At 35.2% G+C, this 14,916-nt stretch overlaps 2 long non-coding RNA genes across 2 annotated transcripts in view; one reads left to right on the top strand and one right to left on the bottom strand.

The window, feature by feature from the left end:
• Positions 1 to 14,916, top strand: part of LOC138139236 (uncharacterized) — a 355,934-nt gene that overhangs the window by 258,402 nt on the left and 82,616 nt on the right. The gene's annotated exons all lie outside the window — the stretch shown is intronic.
• Positions 6,064 to 7,190, bottom strand: LOC138139017 (uncharacterized). The gene is made up of 3 exons (XR_011162184.1): positions 6,801 to 7,190; positions 6,373 to 6,748; positions 6,064 to 6,295 (listed from the first exon to the last, which is right to left on the bottom strand). It is a non-coding gene; the product is annotated as an uncharacterized lncRNA (long non-coding RNA).

The raw sequence follows: 14,916 nt of genomic DNA, 5'->3' as shown, positions 1-14,916 counted from the left end.
CGCGTATTTTACATCATATGGTAACAGTGATTTTCCGCAGGGTCTTAAAAGGTAGGACACAGAAAAAAGAGGAAGACAGTTAGAGAAAGGAAGAGAAGAAGATAACGTTCCGGCAAGTCACGAAAATGAAAGGAAAGCGAAACCAACTTTGCCGTACGGTTATCTGAGCTGTGAAAGAAGAATTGAGAGAAGAGAAAGAAGGAGAAGAAAATGGGAACGATAAAAAGATAGGCCGCAGCTAAACAACCCAGAGGCGTGAAGCCACCTCAGCTTGACATTATGGGGCAAAAACGTGTTGTTCCAGCTGCCCCGTGGCTGGCACAGTTTCCACAAAGGTGTTGGACTGAACCAACAAACAAAAATTTGAAAGATCTTGAAACGAGCGTCCCGAAAAATGTCACGGAAGGTGGGCGCGTCGCGTCGACATATGACGTTGTCATCGATGTCTTTTCCAGTCTCCAGGTGTTTGAGCAGCGTTGTTACTGTCCCGGAAGCGTATGTAGGATCTCTTGGGCCTCCTACACCGGCCAATGGAATAGTGGCATTTTGTCATGGTACACGTTATTGAGCGCAGTGTACAAAGTGTCGGTAAGTGCCAAATGGTTGGCAGGGAATAATTTCAACATTTGCGTTAAACTTTATTGTTAACCTTAGATGATTGTTTGTATTTGTTTGAGGTGAATTAAAATTTTTACAGTAAAAATTAAATATTTTTTTTAAATAAAGTTTGCCATTTTCTCAAAAAAAATTGTTATGTAACGTAGCAATTTTTTTCATTCATCGTTTAGGTAGTAGGAAGGTCTATCAGAAAGAGATAAAAAAAGTTGGGGTTGCCATTGAAAAAAATTGGTGATTACGTCATTTCGCAAAAACCAATGACGTCATTTAAACAAGTTGTATAGTCCAATTTTTACCCTTTTGAGGTGACGTCACGATTTCCTTCCCACTTTTTCTTTATTGACAGAAACAGAAAAAAAACAAAAAAAAAAAGGCACGTTTATTTATTGATGGTCACTTTGAGGTTATTTTATGCTCCTGTGAATTTGACAATTTTTAATTTCTTTCACTTATTACATTGATTACAAACATAACCTTTCGAAGCAATTGTCAACAAATTTGACACATTTATAGTTATTTATGATCAATTCAAATTTGTTTCTGATCCTAGCTGAAACATACGTAAAGTTACTAGATAATGACGTCATCGCAAAAGGGTAAAGGACTATACGTCCAAGCGATTTTCCAAAAAACATCACATAACGCTACTAGGAATTTTGTTCCAAACTTTATGTTCACACTGTATACCGGATGTATTATGATTATTATGAAAAATCTTTGGTGCTGTAACTTCCTTAGTTTTCATGCGATTTTAATAAATGATGTGTCAAACATAGTTTTAAATGGACTACAATTTGAATTGATCCAATATTCGTTATTGAGTTCTGTTTTTGACAGAGGATAGTCAACTTTTTTTTTTTTTATTTACACTATTACCTTTTCTTGTGCTCAGTTTTATAGAGATTTTTACTTTGAATATGAAAATGTAAACAACCATGCTCATGCATAGAAACAAAAAGAAGAAATTAAAAATGTAATTTTTTTTTAAATCAAGCAATGTCTCATTACATTGTACATTGTAATTTTGCAAAGTGACAAAAGAGCTATGGACATCCAAGACAATGTCTGTTTGACTCCGCCCGATAACAGAGATGATTTAGTAAGAGGAATCGCCGCAATGGCCGTCAGTGGAAGGTGTCAAATGTGCCTTAGAGAGAATGGAGGTAATTTCCAACATTTGCTATAGTAAAGTTACTTGATTTTTGTAAATTCTATTTTTTTTTATTAAAGACAATTTTTTTATTTTTTATTTTAATGTTTGTATAAACATCTATCAGAATAAAAAAAAATACAGTGCTATATACTTAAAAAAATATATAAATGATTCCTCGGCAAGGCCGTTTCACAGAATTATTTAGAATTAAGCCATATATTTTGGAAAACTGATTAAAATCCATATTAAATGAATCATAGTTTTATTCACATGACACGGGGAATTGTTAGGTTTTCCACAAAATGAACAACATGTTGTTGTAATAATTGTGTAAAAAACACATATGCGGTTTACAATCCATAAATTGATAAATGTAGCATTTGCGGAACTGAAGGAGAAACAAGTGAACACATCATTTCTTCTTGCACCGTTTTGGCTCAAAGTGAATATAAGAAACGTCATGATATATTCGCTAAAATTATACACATGAATTTAGCTGTTAAATTCAACGTATTAAATAATACACAACCACATTATAGTTATAGTCCATTTTTTTTATTATAGTCCGATGAGCTTAGTCCGAATCAAGAAATCGACATGACCTGCGTCTGCTTTCGACATTTGACAGCAGTGCTTGGTGCTACCAATATTTGATAACTATTTATCAACTAATACGTCGAGCGACCGCCAGAATAGCGTCCTTGTCGGCTCAACCAGCAACTGCCTATCCCCACTTTTGATTTTTGTCAGTTTCATTTAAAAAATAAATAGCGAGATCTTCTCATGGCTATGATTAATTTTTTTTATAAAAAAACAAAACGTAATAACGTTAACGCACAAATAATTCAACAAATTAACAGAAATTATCAAAGGAATTGTTCAAAATGTTTTTCTTCGACTATTTTGTAAATGTCGCACTGTAAAGGAATTTGGTCAGGTGCTGGTTGAGCCGACAGGGACGCTATTCTGGCGACCGCTCGGCGCTCGACGTACTATCGCGGCCATCCAAAAGTGAACGTTTTTTTATAGTTTGATTTTTACTTTAAATCATAGGCGTCCTAAAATGTCAAAGTTTGACGCTAGCGATAAAAAAATTATTGAAACTATTTTTTTTAAATGCCACATCTCACTCCGATTCAGACAGCTAGGGCTATTGCAAAGCTAGAAGAAAATTGGTCGTTGGCTGCTGTGACGAGAGAATTACATTGCAGTAAGACTTGGATCTTCAATATAAAGAGGCGTTGGCAAGAAAATAGGCTTGAGAGGCCAATACGAATAGGTGTTGGAAAGGTTTCTTTACTAAAGTTTACTTTCACCTTAATAATGTATTAATTACTTCTCAGCCTCATTTTTATTAAACATTATTTATTACAACTTTTTATTATTAAAATAGTAACGCCTGCTGCACGAACGCCAATTAATACAGCCTGATTGAATCTAACGAAAAATACGGAAATTTTCGCAAGCTATCGTTCACTTTTGGATGACCGCGATTGTACTATTATTCCGGCGCGCTTTAAAATATTTTTTTCACAACTTTTTCGACAGTTTAGGATATTGAATTGTAATCTATCCGATAGTTTAAAAAATCTTCCAACTTTGTTCCAAAAACGGTTTGAATATTTTCATCAGAACAAAAGTTAACAGGGGATATAAGTTTTACCATGCAATTCCCTATGGCAACAGTTAAAAAAAATGCACTGTATACTCGTAGCTGTTCCAAATTCACATAATATAACACAGACATATAACACAAAATTAATAAATATTGTAACGGTCCGTATAGGTTCGATAAATTAAGAATTTAATTTTAAAATAATTTCAACGAAATATTTTAAATACCGTTCATTTGCGACGGAAATGCTGGTCAGTTGTAAATTTTATTGATGCCGTGTCGGCACCACATCCTCAAGTGAAATCTGCCAACCTTTCTTTGAAAATGTAGGTACGTTTTCATTTTAATTCTGTTTGTTTCATTTTAATTCTGTTTGTTTCATTTTAGTTCTGTTTGTTTCATTTTAATTCTGTTTGTTTCATTTTCATTCTGTTTGTTCTATTTTAATTCTGTTTGTTTCATTTTAATTCTGTTTGTTTCATTTTAATTCTGTTTGTTCCATTTTAATTCTGTTTGTTTCTTTTTAATTCTGTTTGTGTCATTTTAATTCTGTTTGTGAGGGAGGAAAGTTTCATCGAGGAAAAATCATGAAGGTCGAAATGTTTCAATATGATTCCCGAATACGACGGAGATCAGAGTACTGTTACGAGGTCTAATGTACGACCACATTAGGACCATCGTACGACGGTTGGTGAGGGCAAATGACGGATCAGCGTGGGGGAGAGAGAGATTTTTGGTCACTCGAACACCGTCGGCACAAGTAACACCAACGGTAGAGCCGCCGCGACTTAGTGTCCCAGGACAATCGTGACAAATCCCAGAAAAAGGTTTGCGTCACCGCCGTTGTGCGGATCAACCCTGGGACACTCATAGTGTATGAGCGGATCAAGGGGGGTCACCAGACCGAAAGAGTAAGTTGAAACTCCTTATCTCTCCGAAAGTAACAACCACGCCATTTTGTGGCGAGCAGGCTTCACCGTCAGCAGTACCACCACCGTGGACGAGAGACGCCGTTTCCTCCCTCAGGTCCACCTGGACCCATCACCCAGCAACAATCAAGGCCACCGGCCCACACCACCCAGCCCCGACATCAACCCTAGCCGGAGACTGCTCCGGGAGAGCACGGAGCTGTCCACCTGCGACCCAGCACCGGAAACCCAGCGATCCCCAGTGTGAACCATATACAAATCAGTTGAACAATATACCAGTAAAAAAATCAAGCATATGTGTAAAACTATTCCCCCCCTGCGGAGTTACACAGCGTCATGTACAAACCCCGGGCCTCTTAATAAGAGGGTTTGTAACAGTACCTTATTCGGTAAATTTTGCAATTGAGAATGTTCCCGAAAATCAACAAAATGCATTAATTTTTATTATTAAAAGTAAGCTTGTCGGTAAAACAAGAAAGTTTATTTCATCGAGACAACATCGAGAATGGAACGACATCAAAGATTTACAAATTAATCATTATTCATTACAGTGATTGTCGTGACACGGAAGGGTTACTTTACGATTTGACCTCAACTTTTCAAAAAACTAACGAAACTCCTAGAGCATTTGCACAACGCATTGAGGACTTGTTGACAAAAATTAGAAGCAGCGTAGCTCTGAACAACGAATTAAATCAAGCAGCTCGAGACGCATTAAATTCGTCGCAAAAAAATGGCATTAAAAACATTTTTAGCGGGTCTCAGCGATCCACTAGGTTCAATAATTCGTTCTCAAAAACCAAATACAATAGAACAAGCGGAACAATTTTTAATTGAGGAAGAAAACATCACTTATTTAAAGAATTTCAAAAGTTCAAGATCATCTCCTCATAATCAGGTCAATCATAAAATTGTCCCTAAAGAAAATTATCCATCTCATTCTAGTACAACAAGATCAGACGACGAATATTGCTCTTACTGCAAAAAGTCAGGTCATCGTAGATAGGTGTTTCAGATGAAATCAAAATCAAGTCAATCGAAACATTCAGCAACCAAATCACCAACGTCCTTCGGTTACTCAACATGCAAGGAACGAAAACTCTAATGTCAACTATTTAAACTACGAACCGCCCGTATCAACAACACGTCATTCATACCACGAACTTTGAAAATTCTCTTCAAAATTCTAAATTAGTTTACATTATAAGTAAAGATAACAACAAATTTTTAATCGATTCTGGTGCTGCAATTTCAATAATGAAACCATGTATAGTACCACAAAATATGAAAAAGCATAAAGAAGATTTTAAAATTCAAGGAATTTCAAACAAACGTATAAACGTCAACGAAATTTTCTACAAAAAATTCGATGATAGTGATACTTTGTTCAAAATTTACATTGCAGATCTTGATATTGAATTTGATGCAATTTTAGGATTAGATTTTTTTACTACCTTTGATTGTATAATACATCGTAAACAAAACTTATTAAAAACATATTTTAAAGATATCCCTTTACATTATCAATATAAAGGTGAAGATAAAGTTGAATTACCACCTCGTACCGTACAAACAATCGACATAAAACCAAATTCCCATTTAAATTAAGATATTTGTTCTGTATTAAACCGTGATTCTCAAGAAAAAAATCCAAATTTTATCGTAACAGATAATGAAAAACTGGACACTACTATTACGAATATTTGGTAGAAACAGAATTAATTATTCCTGTTGTAAACTTTGACCCGGTTGAAATCACAAATAAAACTGCAGAGAATGTTTGCAACAACTTAGATATGCAAAATCTTTCAAACATCGGTAAGAAGTGGCAAATTGCCCACATAATGGCTTGAAGCCGTTGTAACGCCAATATTCAAAAAGGGAGATAAGTGCAAGGCAGAAAACTACCGGCCCATTAGTCTAACATCTAGCACGTGCAAACTATTTGAGAAAGTGCTAGTTAGACAATTACTCGAATTTCTAGGAAATAAAAACGTTGTACCAATAAACCAACACGGGTATATTCCTGGCCGTTCTGCCATAACAACCTTGCTTACCTCGTGTAACCAGTGGACCAAACTGCTAGACACAGGAAAAACCGTTGACATTGTCTACTTAGACTTTAGCAAAGCATTTGACAGAGTGCCACACTCTTTACTCCTACATAAACTCGAAAGATGTGGCATCAATGGACATGTCCTGAACTGGATTGCGGCATTTCTGTCCTCTAGAACGTTGGCAGTTAAAGTGGGTTCTGTGCTCTCAGGCAAGAAACTCGTTATAAGTGGCGTGCCACAGGGCTCGGTGCGTGGTCGGCTATTGTTCACTCTTTACACATCTGACTTGCTTGCCAGATTACAATGTCCTTTTGCAGCTTACGCAGATGACGTAAAAATCTTTAGTTCATCCAATGAATGTAGAGATATTAACAAGCTACAAATTGATTTAAATTTTGTGACTGAATGGAGTGATCAGTGGTGTTTACCCTTGAATCCGGACAAATGTTCCGTCATGTATCTTGGTTTCAACAATCCAAAAAAAATATATCAACTTGGAAACCGAGACATCACTGTAGTTGAAAATCAAAATGATCTGTTCGTTCTCGTTAATAACAAGTTGAATTGGGGCAACCGGAGCGCCAGAGCCGCTAGAAGGGCTTCTGGGGTTTTTCATTCAATCAAAAGAGCTTTCTCTAAACCAAGTCCTGAATTATGCTCAAGGTTATTTAAAATGTACGTTAGGCCCCACTTAGAGTATGCAATATCGGTTTGGAGACCCTATCATGTGAAGGATATACATACGCTTAACCGAGTACAACATGCAGTGACAAGATGGCCGACAGGCTTTAAACATAAGCCCTACAGAGAGAGGTTAAAGAGATTCTACAATTGCCTGAATTAAAAGTCAGATATGATAGAGCAGATATGATCTAGATATATAGATTAACCCACAATATATGGCCAGGTGACACCTCGGAGTTCATAGACATGCAAACGGACCCCCGACTACGAGGACACCAATACAAGCTTAAGAAAGAGAAATTTAGGACATCTTCTCGACAATATTTCCTAACAAACCGCGCATTTGAAACCTGGAACAAATTAGATAACACAGTCGTTAACAGCGCTAATGTCTGTGCTTTTAAGAAGCAATGACAAAATGCAGTAATAAATCTGTACACAATTGTCCAATATACGGAATTATACAACCATTAAGTTGCTAAATAGGTTTGCCTCAGCAACTATTTAAATGAATAATAATAATAATAATAATAATAATATTTTCCTTAGACATGATACGACACCTAAACAAATCTATTCAGATTCAGGATTAGAATTTAATAACTAACCTTATCAAAAAATCACCTAATTCACTTAGGGCCGGTTGCACCAACGCCAGTTAAAGTTAACTGTAGGTTAAAATGCTTCGTTACTTTAGTTACCTATTGTTATAACAATGTTTTCGTATATTTTAATCTGTGGTTAGATTTAACTCACCTTGGTGCAACCGGCCTTTGCGAGTTTAGTTCAATAGCACAACCTCAATCGAATGGATTAGTCGAAAGATTTCACTCTACCTTATCAGATTCCTTAAGATGTTATCATGACAATCACTCCAAGGAAAATGTTTTGAAAGGTTTAAATTTCGTTACTACATTCCACAATAATACTCGTAATAGAAGTCAATCAACAAAATTCACTCCACAAGAATTAATTTTCGGACACATACGATCCAAAACCACAAAATCATTTTGTACGCGATAAAAATAATTTAACCTCATATCGATATCCGGAAGTCGCTGCAAATCAACAAAGGAACAAAGAAAAATCAAAAACAAGATTTGACGCACACGTTAAAGCAAATAAGCCAAATTATTCTCTTAATCAACAAGATTATGTTAGAGATCAGAAAAAGGAAATAAGATGAAAAACAAGTATAACGGTCCATATAAAATAATTAGAAGCACAAATCATAATGCAGCCGAAATTGAATTGACTCCAACGAAAACTTCCATTGTGAACTTTGTTAGATTAACAGGCCTATTTTGTAAATTGACACATATCATAACGGTGACGTTAGCGAACGATAATCGACGAAATAACGACTTTTTCCTAAAAGCAATTTTGTATTAACTTCGATAACGTTGGTGGACGATTTATCGTTAAAATTGTATCGTTATCAAATGATAGCCTATCCGGCAGTCGTTGACTTCTGACAATCTCGTTAAGATTAATAATTTGTGGATATTTGACATAAATTATCATGGAAAGAGAAGTTTTGGCTCTACTTTTGGATGAATTAGAACGTAGGTAAGTGGGTTTGTAACTACATAGGTAGAACAAAATATTCATTGGGCATTTCGGGTATTCTCGATCAAAGAGTTCCTTTGCTGGTTCTGATAACAATATTGTTTTACAGACCGCGTAGTAGAGAAATGAATAGGTATTTGCGCGATGTAAATGACCCGTTTTTTCTACCTGAAGCATTATTTCGACAACGCTATAGGTTAAGCAGAGAAGCTGCACAAGATGTCTTTTTCCAAATCCAGGAACACCTAGAAAATGGACAGAGAGTTATCAAAATTCCAGCTATTAGAAAATTTACGACAGCTCTCCACTTCTTCGCTCATGGCAGTTATCAAAAGCAGTTGAACATTCAGGCCTGTCACAAACTTCAGTCAGTAATTCTCTTCATGAAGTGGTATACGTAATGGTTAGATACCTTGGAAATGCTTACCTATATAAAATTTCCGCAAACGTTGGAAGAGGTTGTTGAAGTGAAAAGAGGATTAAAGTTTAATTTTCCCGGTGTCATAGATTGTATCGATGGATCGTTTGTGGTGATTGTTGCACCTCCGAGAGAACATCCCGTTTATCCACGAAACGTTTTTATAAATCGTAAAAATTTTCATTCGCTGAATGTCTTGTTGGTTTGTGACTCTGATTTGAAGATTTTAAGTGTTAATGCTCGTTATCCCGGATCAGTACACGACTCAGCAGTTTATATGATGAGTGCTGTTAAGAGAACATTTCACCAGAGATATGCCGATGGTGATAGATCCACTTGGCTACTAGGAGATTCTGGTTATCCATTAGAGCCATACCTTTTGACCCCAATCGAAGGTGCTAATCCTGAAATGCCCGAGGGAAGGTACACACAAGCTCATAAAACAACTAGAAATTGCGTAGAACGGTGTATAGGTATGTTAAAATCATACTTCAGATGTCTTCTGAAAGACAGAGTATTACATTATGCTCCTCCATTTGCCGCCAAGATTGTGTACTCATGTGTCACTTTATACAATATTTTAATTCAAAGAAATATTCTGGATGAACATATTATAATACAGTACGATGACGAATTGGATGATTATGAAGACTTGAAAAATGTGAATCTCTTTCATCAAGGACAACATTACTAGAAATAACTTGATATTCAGACAGTTTATGTAATATGTATATGTATAAATAGTACTCCATTAATTAAACACCATGAATTTTATTTAAGTAAATACAGGAGTGAAAACATATTTCAAAAAACAGAATTAATCAAAAACAATTGTGAATAACCTCAATCTAATGACATGCTGGTTTAACGGAATGAAGATAGCAATAAACGTACACTCAATGTAAAAATTACCGCTTCGTCGATACAATTCGATAAGTCGTTGTTTTACGATTATTCATAACGACATGTGTTACAAAATCCCAATTTTCCTTTCAATCGTTATGCTCTCGCTATTATTTCCTAACGATTACCGTTCAATAACGATGTCGTAATTTTTTCGACATTTTACAAAATAAGCCTGTAAAACCACATGTACTGTAACGGTCCGAATAGGTTCGATAAATTAAGAATTTTAATTTTAAAAATAATTTCAACGAAATATTTTAAATACCGTTCATTTGCGACGGAAATGCTGGTCAGTTGTAAATTTTATTGTTGCTTTGTTCACAAGAGTGGCACTACACTCCTCAAGTGAAATCTGCCAACCTTTCTTTGAAAAATGCAGGTACGCGTCCGGGGCAAAACATAGCCCAAGGGGAACAAGTGTTAGGGGAAAGGAAGCGTTGCAATAAATTTATTGTAATTACATGTTCGACAATTTGGGTGGTCCAGTTAAAATCAGGGGATAATTGAATTAATGAATTTGATGTTAGCAGGTTTCAAATTGAGAGAACAACAAAATTAATGTTCATTAGGTTAATTTACTTTTTTTAGCATTCTCAAATTTGTGGCATATTTGTAATTAAAGGGCGAGAATTGCAAATTAAAAACAGAGCGCTTTATCGTAGAAAAGAACTAGAATCGTTTGCACTTTTAGTTAGAAAAGTAACAAAGCAAAGTAGAAAGGGAGTCGGTAGAAAACACAGAGGACCGGGTAACGGTAAAGCCAGGTAGTCGTAGAAATCAGACGTGTGAGTGAGAGAGAGAGAATGAAATTTACGAAGTAATCATTAATTAGAACGGTTTTGGGGAATCAAACCAATGTAGAACAATTTTTAGAAGTAGCAGAACAACGGAACTTAGTTGCATGAAATGGCATTTGCGTAACAGCGTTTCAAGCCCAATTTAGGTTTCAAAATAAGGTTAATTTGTTTCTTTTTAATTATGTTTGTTTCATGTTAATTGTGTTTGTTTTATTTTAATTAGGTTTGTTGCATTTTAATTATGTTTGTTTCATTTAAATTCTGTTTAATTCTCGGTGCTGATTTTTATTATTGTATAGAGTCGGTAATTCAGTGTTCCTGTTAATTCGGTTTGTCCCATTTTAATGGTGTTTGTTTCTTGATGCTGATTTTTATTATTGTATAGAGTCAGTAATTTAGTGTTCTTTTTCAGAGTTCTAATTCAACAACAAATTATGTATATACGGTCTGGTCCTAACAAAAGTCTAAATTTAAACATTTAAAATAATGGTGGAAAAACGGAAACTGTAATTTCAAAAGTTTTAGAGATTTCGAAAAGGCGTCGCGATCGGCGTAAAGTAGAACCGAGCTGATTGGTCACGTTGGTCAAGTAGGGGTTGCGAAGGTGGGGTGCGCCAGAAACGATAAAACCGATTGCGGGACGGGAAACTAGGCTTTTTGATTGACTCGGGGGTTTGATCTCCAAAGTAGCCGGAGGTACGTTCAGTACTTCCAGCAACCATTTTGTGACCACGTTCTTTACATTTACAAGGTAAATTATTCCTCTAATTTTTGTACATTATTTGTAGCCGCGATTTAATTAGCCCAACAGCATTGAGTTCTTTATCGTTCTAACGTAAAGGTGATATTATTTTCTTGGAGCTTTTGATGACCACGTGACTCTTTAGAATCTTGAATTAAATTCCTTATAGCGAAGTATGTGATCTTCTTGCATTTACCGATTGGGGAAACGTGCTCTTGTCAAGGGGAACCACTATGCAATCATTATAAAACATTTCCATTCATTATTTATGTCTTGGATTCTCGAGTTCGGGAAGCTACCGCCAGTGTCCGTCGCACTCAATTAGCTGTGGTCCGGCATAAGTGCACAAACCGCCATGTCACCCGTAAACGGGACAGTGACCAAACTAGGCCAGCTGACACGTGAAGAGAGGTACCCTTTGGCCCTGTTAGAACCCTTTTTTCCCTTTTATTTTCGACCACCGGAGTAGACCGGGGTGATCTATGAGATTCCAGGGCATCGCGTCGGGTTCAATTTAATTGGGGTAATTGAAATCTAAATCGGATCACATAGTTCCCATCTCCAACTCGTATAATGCTGTTCGCGCCATAAACTCCTATATTTGCCCAGCTTAGTCATTTATTCATGAGTCAGATCTCAATTCGAGGGCCGCGAGTCAAATCTCATTGGGTCAAATTTCCGCCAACTTCTGTTATTAAAGTCATTTATTTATTTCTATCATTTGTTGGGACCAAACGCCACCATACCCGATTATTTGTTAAATAAAATTTAAGTGAAGTGTGCGCAATCGTTTTAATTTCATCTTTGAAAACCGTCCAAAGGTACGGCCTCTCATTAGAGCCTAATTAAAGAAAAATGGAAAATAATACACAACGTAGGATCCATAAATATTTCTTTCTCATTGTTTTTGTTTCGTATTTTTCCGCAAAATTTCATCTGAGGGAATGCGGCAACCAACAATACACCAAACGAGGGAGAAAAAAATCACCGAGGAAAAGTCAAGGAAGTCGAAAGGTTACAGTACAGTTTTTAGATCACATTACGAAAAGACTTGACAATAAATTTTCAGAAATTCTATTAGAAACTCCAGGAAGATCTAAACGAGGAATTTTAAATGGCTTAGGGTCAATTTGGAAAACATTAACTGAAAATTTAGATGCATCCGATGGCGAATATTACGATCAATGTATAAATAAATAATTAGAAAAGGACGATAGGGAAATTCAAAATCTAATCAAGGAATAAATCCAAGTAACCAACTATTTAAAATTTCAATAATACCACACAAAAGTTGCAGATCGATGAACAAACTGATAACGATGACCTTAAAATTATCGAAGATGAAATTAATAAAATCGAGGATAATAATTATTATTTTAATAATCAGTTGAAATTAATTAATACTTGTGAATAGTTGTTAGAATCTCTAGTTCTTATCGAATCTCAGGTAAACTATATTAAATTAAAGGCTTTGCATTCATCAATTAAACCGGAATATCTCTTGAACCAATTAAGTCAAATATCCCAACATTTAAATTACAACAACACTTCCAGTTTTAACAAATTTAGTAACTTTACAAGCATATCAAACAAACAAAAGAATTGTCTTTATTTTGAGAATTCCACTAATAGAAAAGGAAAAACATACACCCTATCATTTGTATTCAATTCCAACAAAAGACTCTAAAACGAATTTGTTTCATACAATCATTCCTGAATAAAAATATGTTGCTCTATGTGAGAATAATAGACAATACTTAAAAATTAACAGTATAGAGAAATGTAAATATCTCCAAGAAGAAACTTTGTTATGTTCGGATTTAATTCCACTCCCTCATGAAAATCCAACCTGCAAAATCGAAGCCAGGGATGGGCGTCGACGGGTCGACTTTATTTGTCGACATCGACACGTCGACAATACGTCATCAATGCAGTGGCGGCTGGTCAGGGGCGGCAGATACGGCAGTGCCGACCCAGAAATTTATTTGAAAAGAACACAATTTAAAACAGTTCATTTATACCTTTTTTTTAAACAAGTTTCATCATTCATATCTCTCTAATATGCATATATTTTTCAAATTTTATGACATTAGCCCTTACTGGAGATTTAAAGGTCCCAGTATCCCGTAAAAGTGAGCGCATTAAAATAAATATACGCGTGAGCATGTCCGATGAAATTGCACGCTGTTTGGGTTTGGGTCGGCAAGTACGTAGCCGTCGTAAGAGATAGCCGTGCTGAGAAAAAGGCAACGCCGCAACGCTCGCCTCTAGTGGACCGGCACTCGGCACTTCGCAGACGTATAGTTCTCCCAGAGCTGCAGCGGTTTTATGGCAGGGTACCATTGTATAAACGTTAACAACACCGACAATAGGTTTAAACCGCAAGTACAACCCCTCATCGTAAATTCGTCCAAGTACTACCCTGTAAACTGACAGGTATAGAACGAAAATGATGATTGACAGGGGTCTGTTTATGTCGGGTATCGGCATCTCAACAGGCGTAATAATTACTATTGCTCTGCCATAAAACCGCTGCAGCTCTGGGAGAACTTTACTTACATAAATGTCGAAAACGTGTGAGGCTGTAATTATTGCATATCACTAAAATTAACAATTTATTTAACTCAAAAAATTCAAATAATACAATAAGGGAATTTGGGAAAAACCCTACTTTGTCAATAAACTATATTTTTAATACAAAAACCGCAAGTACATTTACTTGCTATACGAAACGATTTAGCAAGGAAATATATCTAGGTAGATATATCTTGTACGAAAAAAATAATTTATTGTCCAGCAAGAACCACGTGGAGGTGTCGGGCCATCTCCTGCCAGGAGAAAGGAGAAAGGAGAACGGAAAATGGATTCTTCATAACATAAATATATAAATAAAAGGTAATATAAAAGTAAAATAAAATCTTTCAAAAAATAAAAAAATAAACAAAAAATAAAATAAATTCTTCAAAATAAAAATATATACATCAGGTAATATAAAAATAAAATAAAATAAAATTCTTTAAAAAATCAAAAAATAAAATGAATTCTTTGAAACAAATATATATGTACATAACGGAGAATATAAAAATAAAATAAAATTCTTTAATAAATTAAAAAATAAATAAAAACAAAATGAATTCTTCAAAACAAAAATATATACATAAAATTTTATTATTAATTTATTGGAATGTGTTTAGTTTTCTTGTTTTTGAACTTTTCATTGTCCCACTGCCGTCATTCTTTTTTTTCTGTGCGGCCAATTGATTGTTTTTGTTTTTTACAAAATTATTTAAGCATATATTAGCAAATATAGAACAGAGAATTTAAAATATTTTTATAGTTATTTCCACAATTACAAGTTTCTAGAAAATCTTGAAAATAGTAATCTGACTGAATGCTGAGTACAGTTAACTTACATAAGAGAATTTTTT

The sequence above is a fragment of the Tenebrio molitor genome, chromosome 9 (genome assembly GCF_963966145.1).
Source record: "Tenebrio molitor chromosome 9, icTenMoli1.1, whole genome shotgun sequence".
NCBI classification, from domain to species: domain Eukaryota; kingdom Metazoa; phylum Arthropoda; class Insecta; order Coleoptera; family Tenebrionidae; genus Tenebrio; species Tenebrio molitor.
Note: the sequence above shows the minus strand (reverse complement) of the source record. Positions and strands in the feature narration are given on the sequence as shown.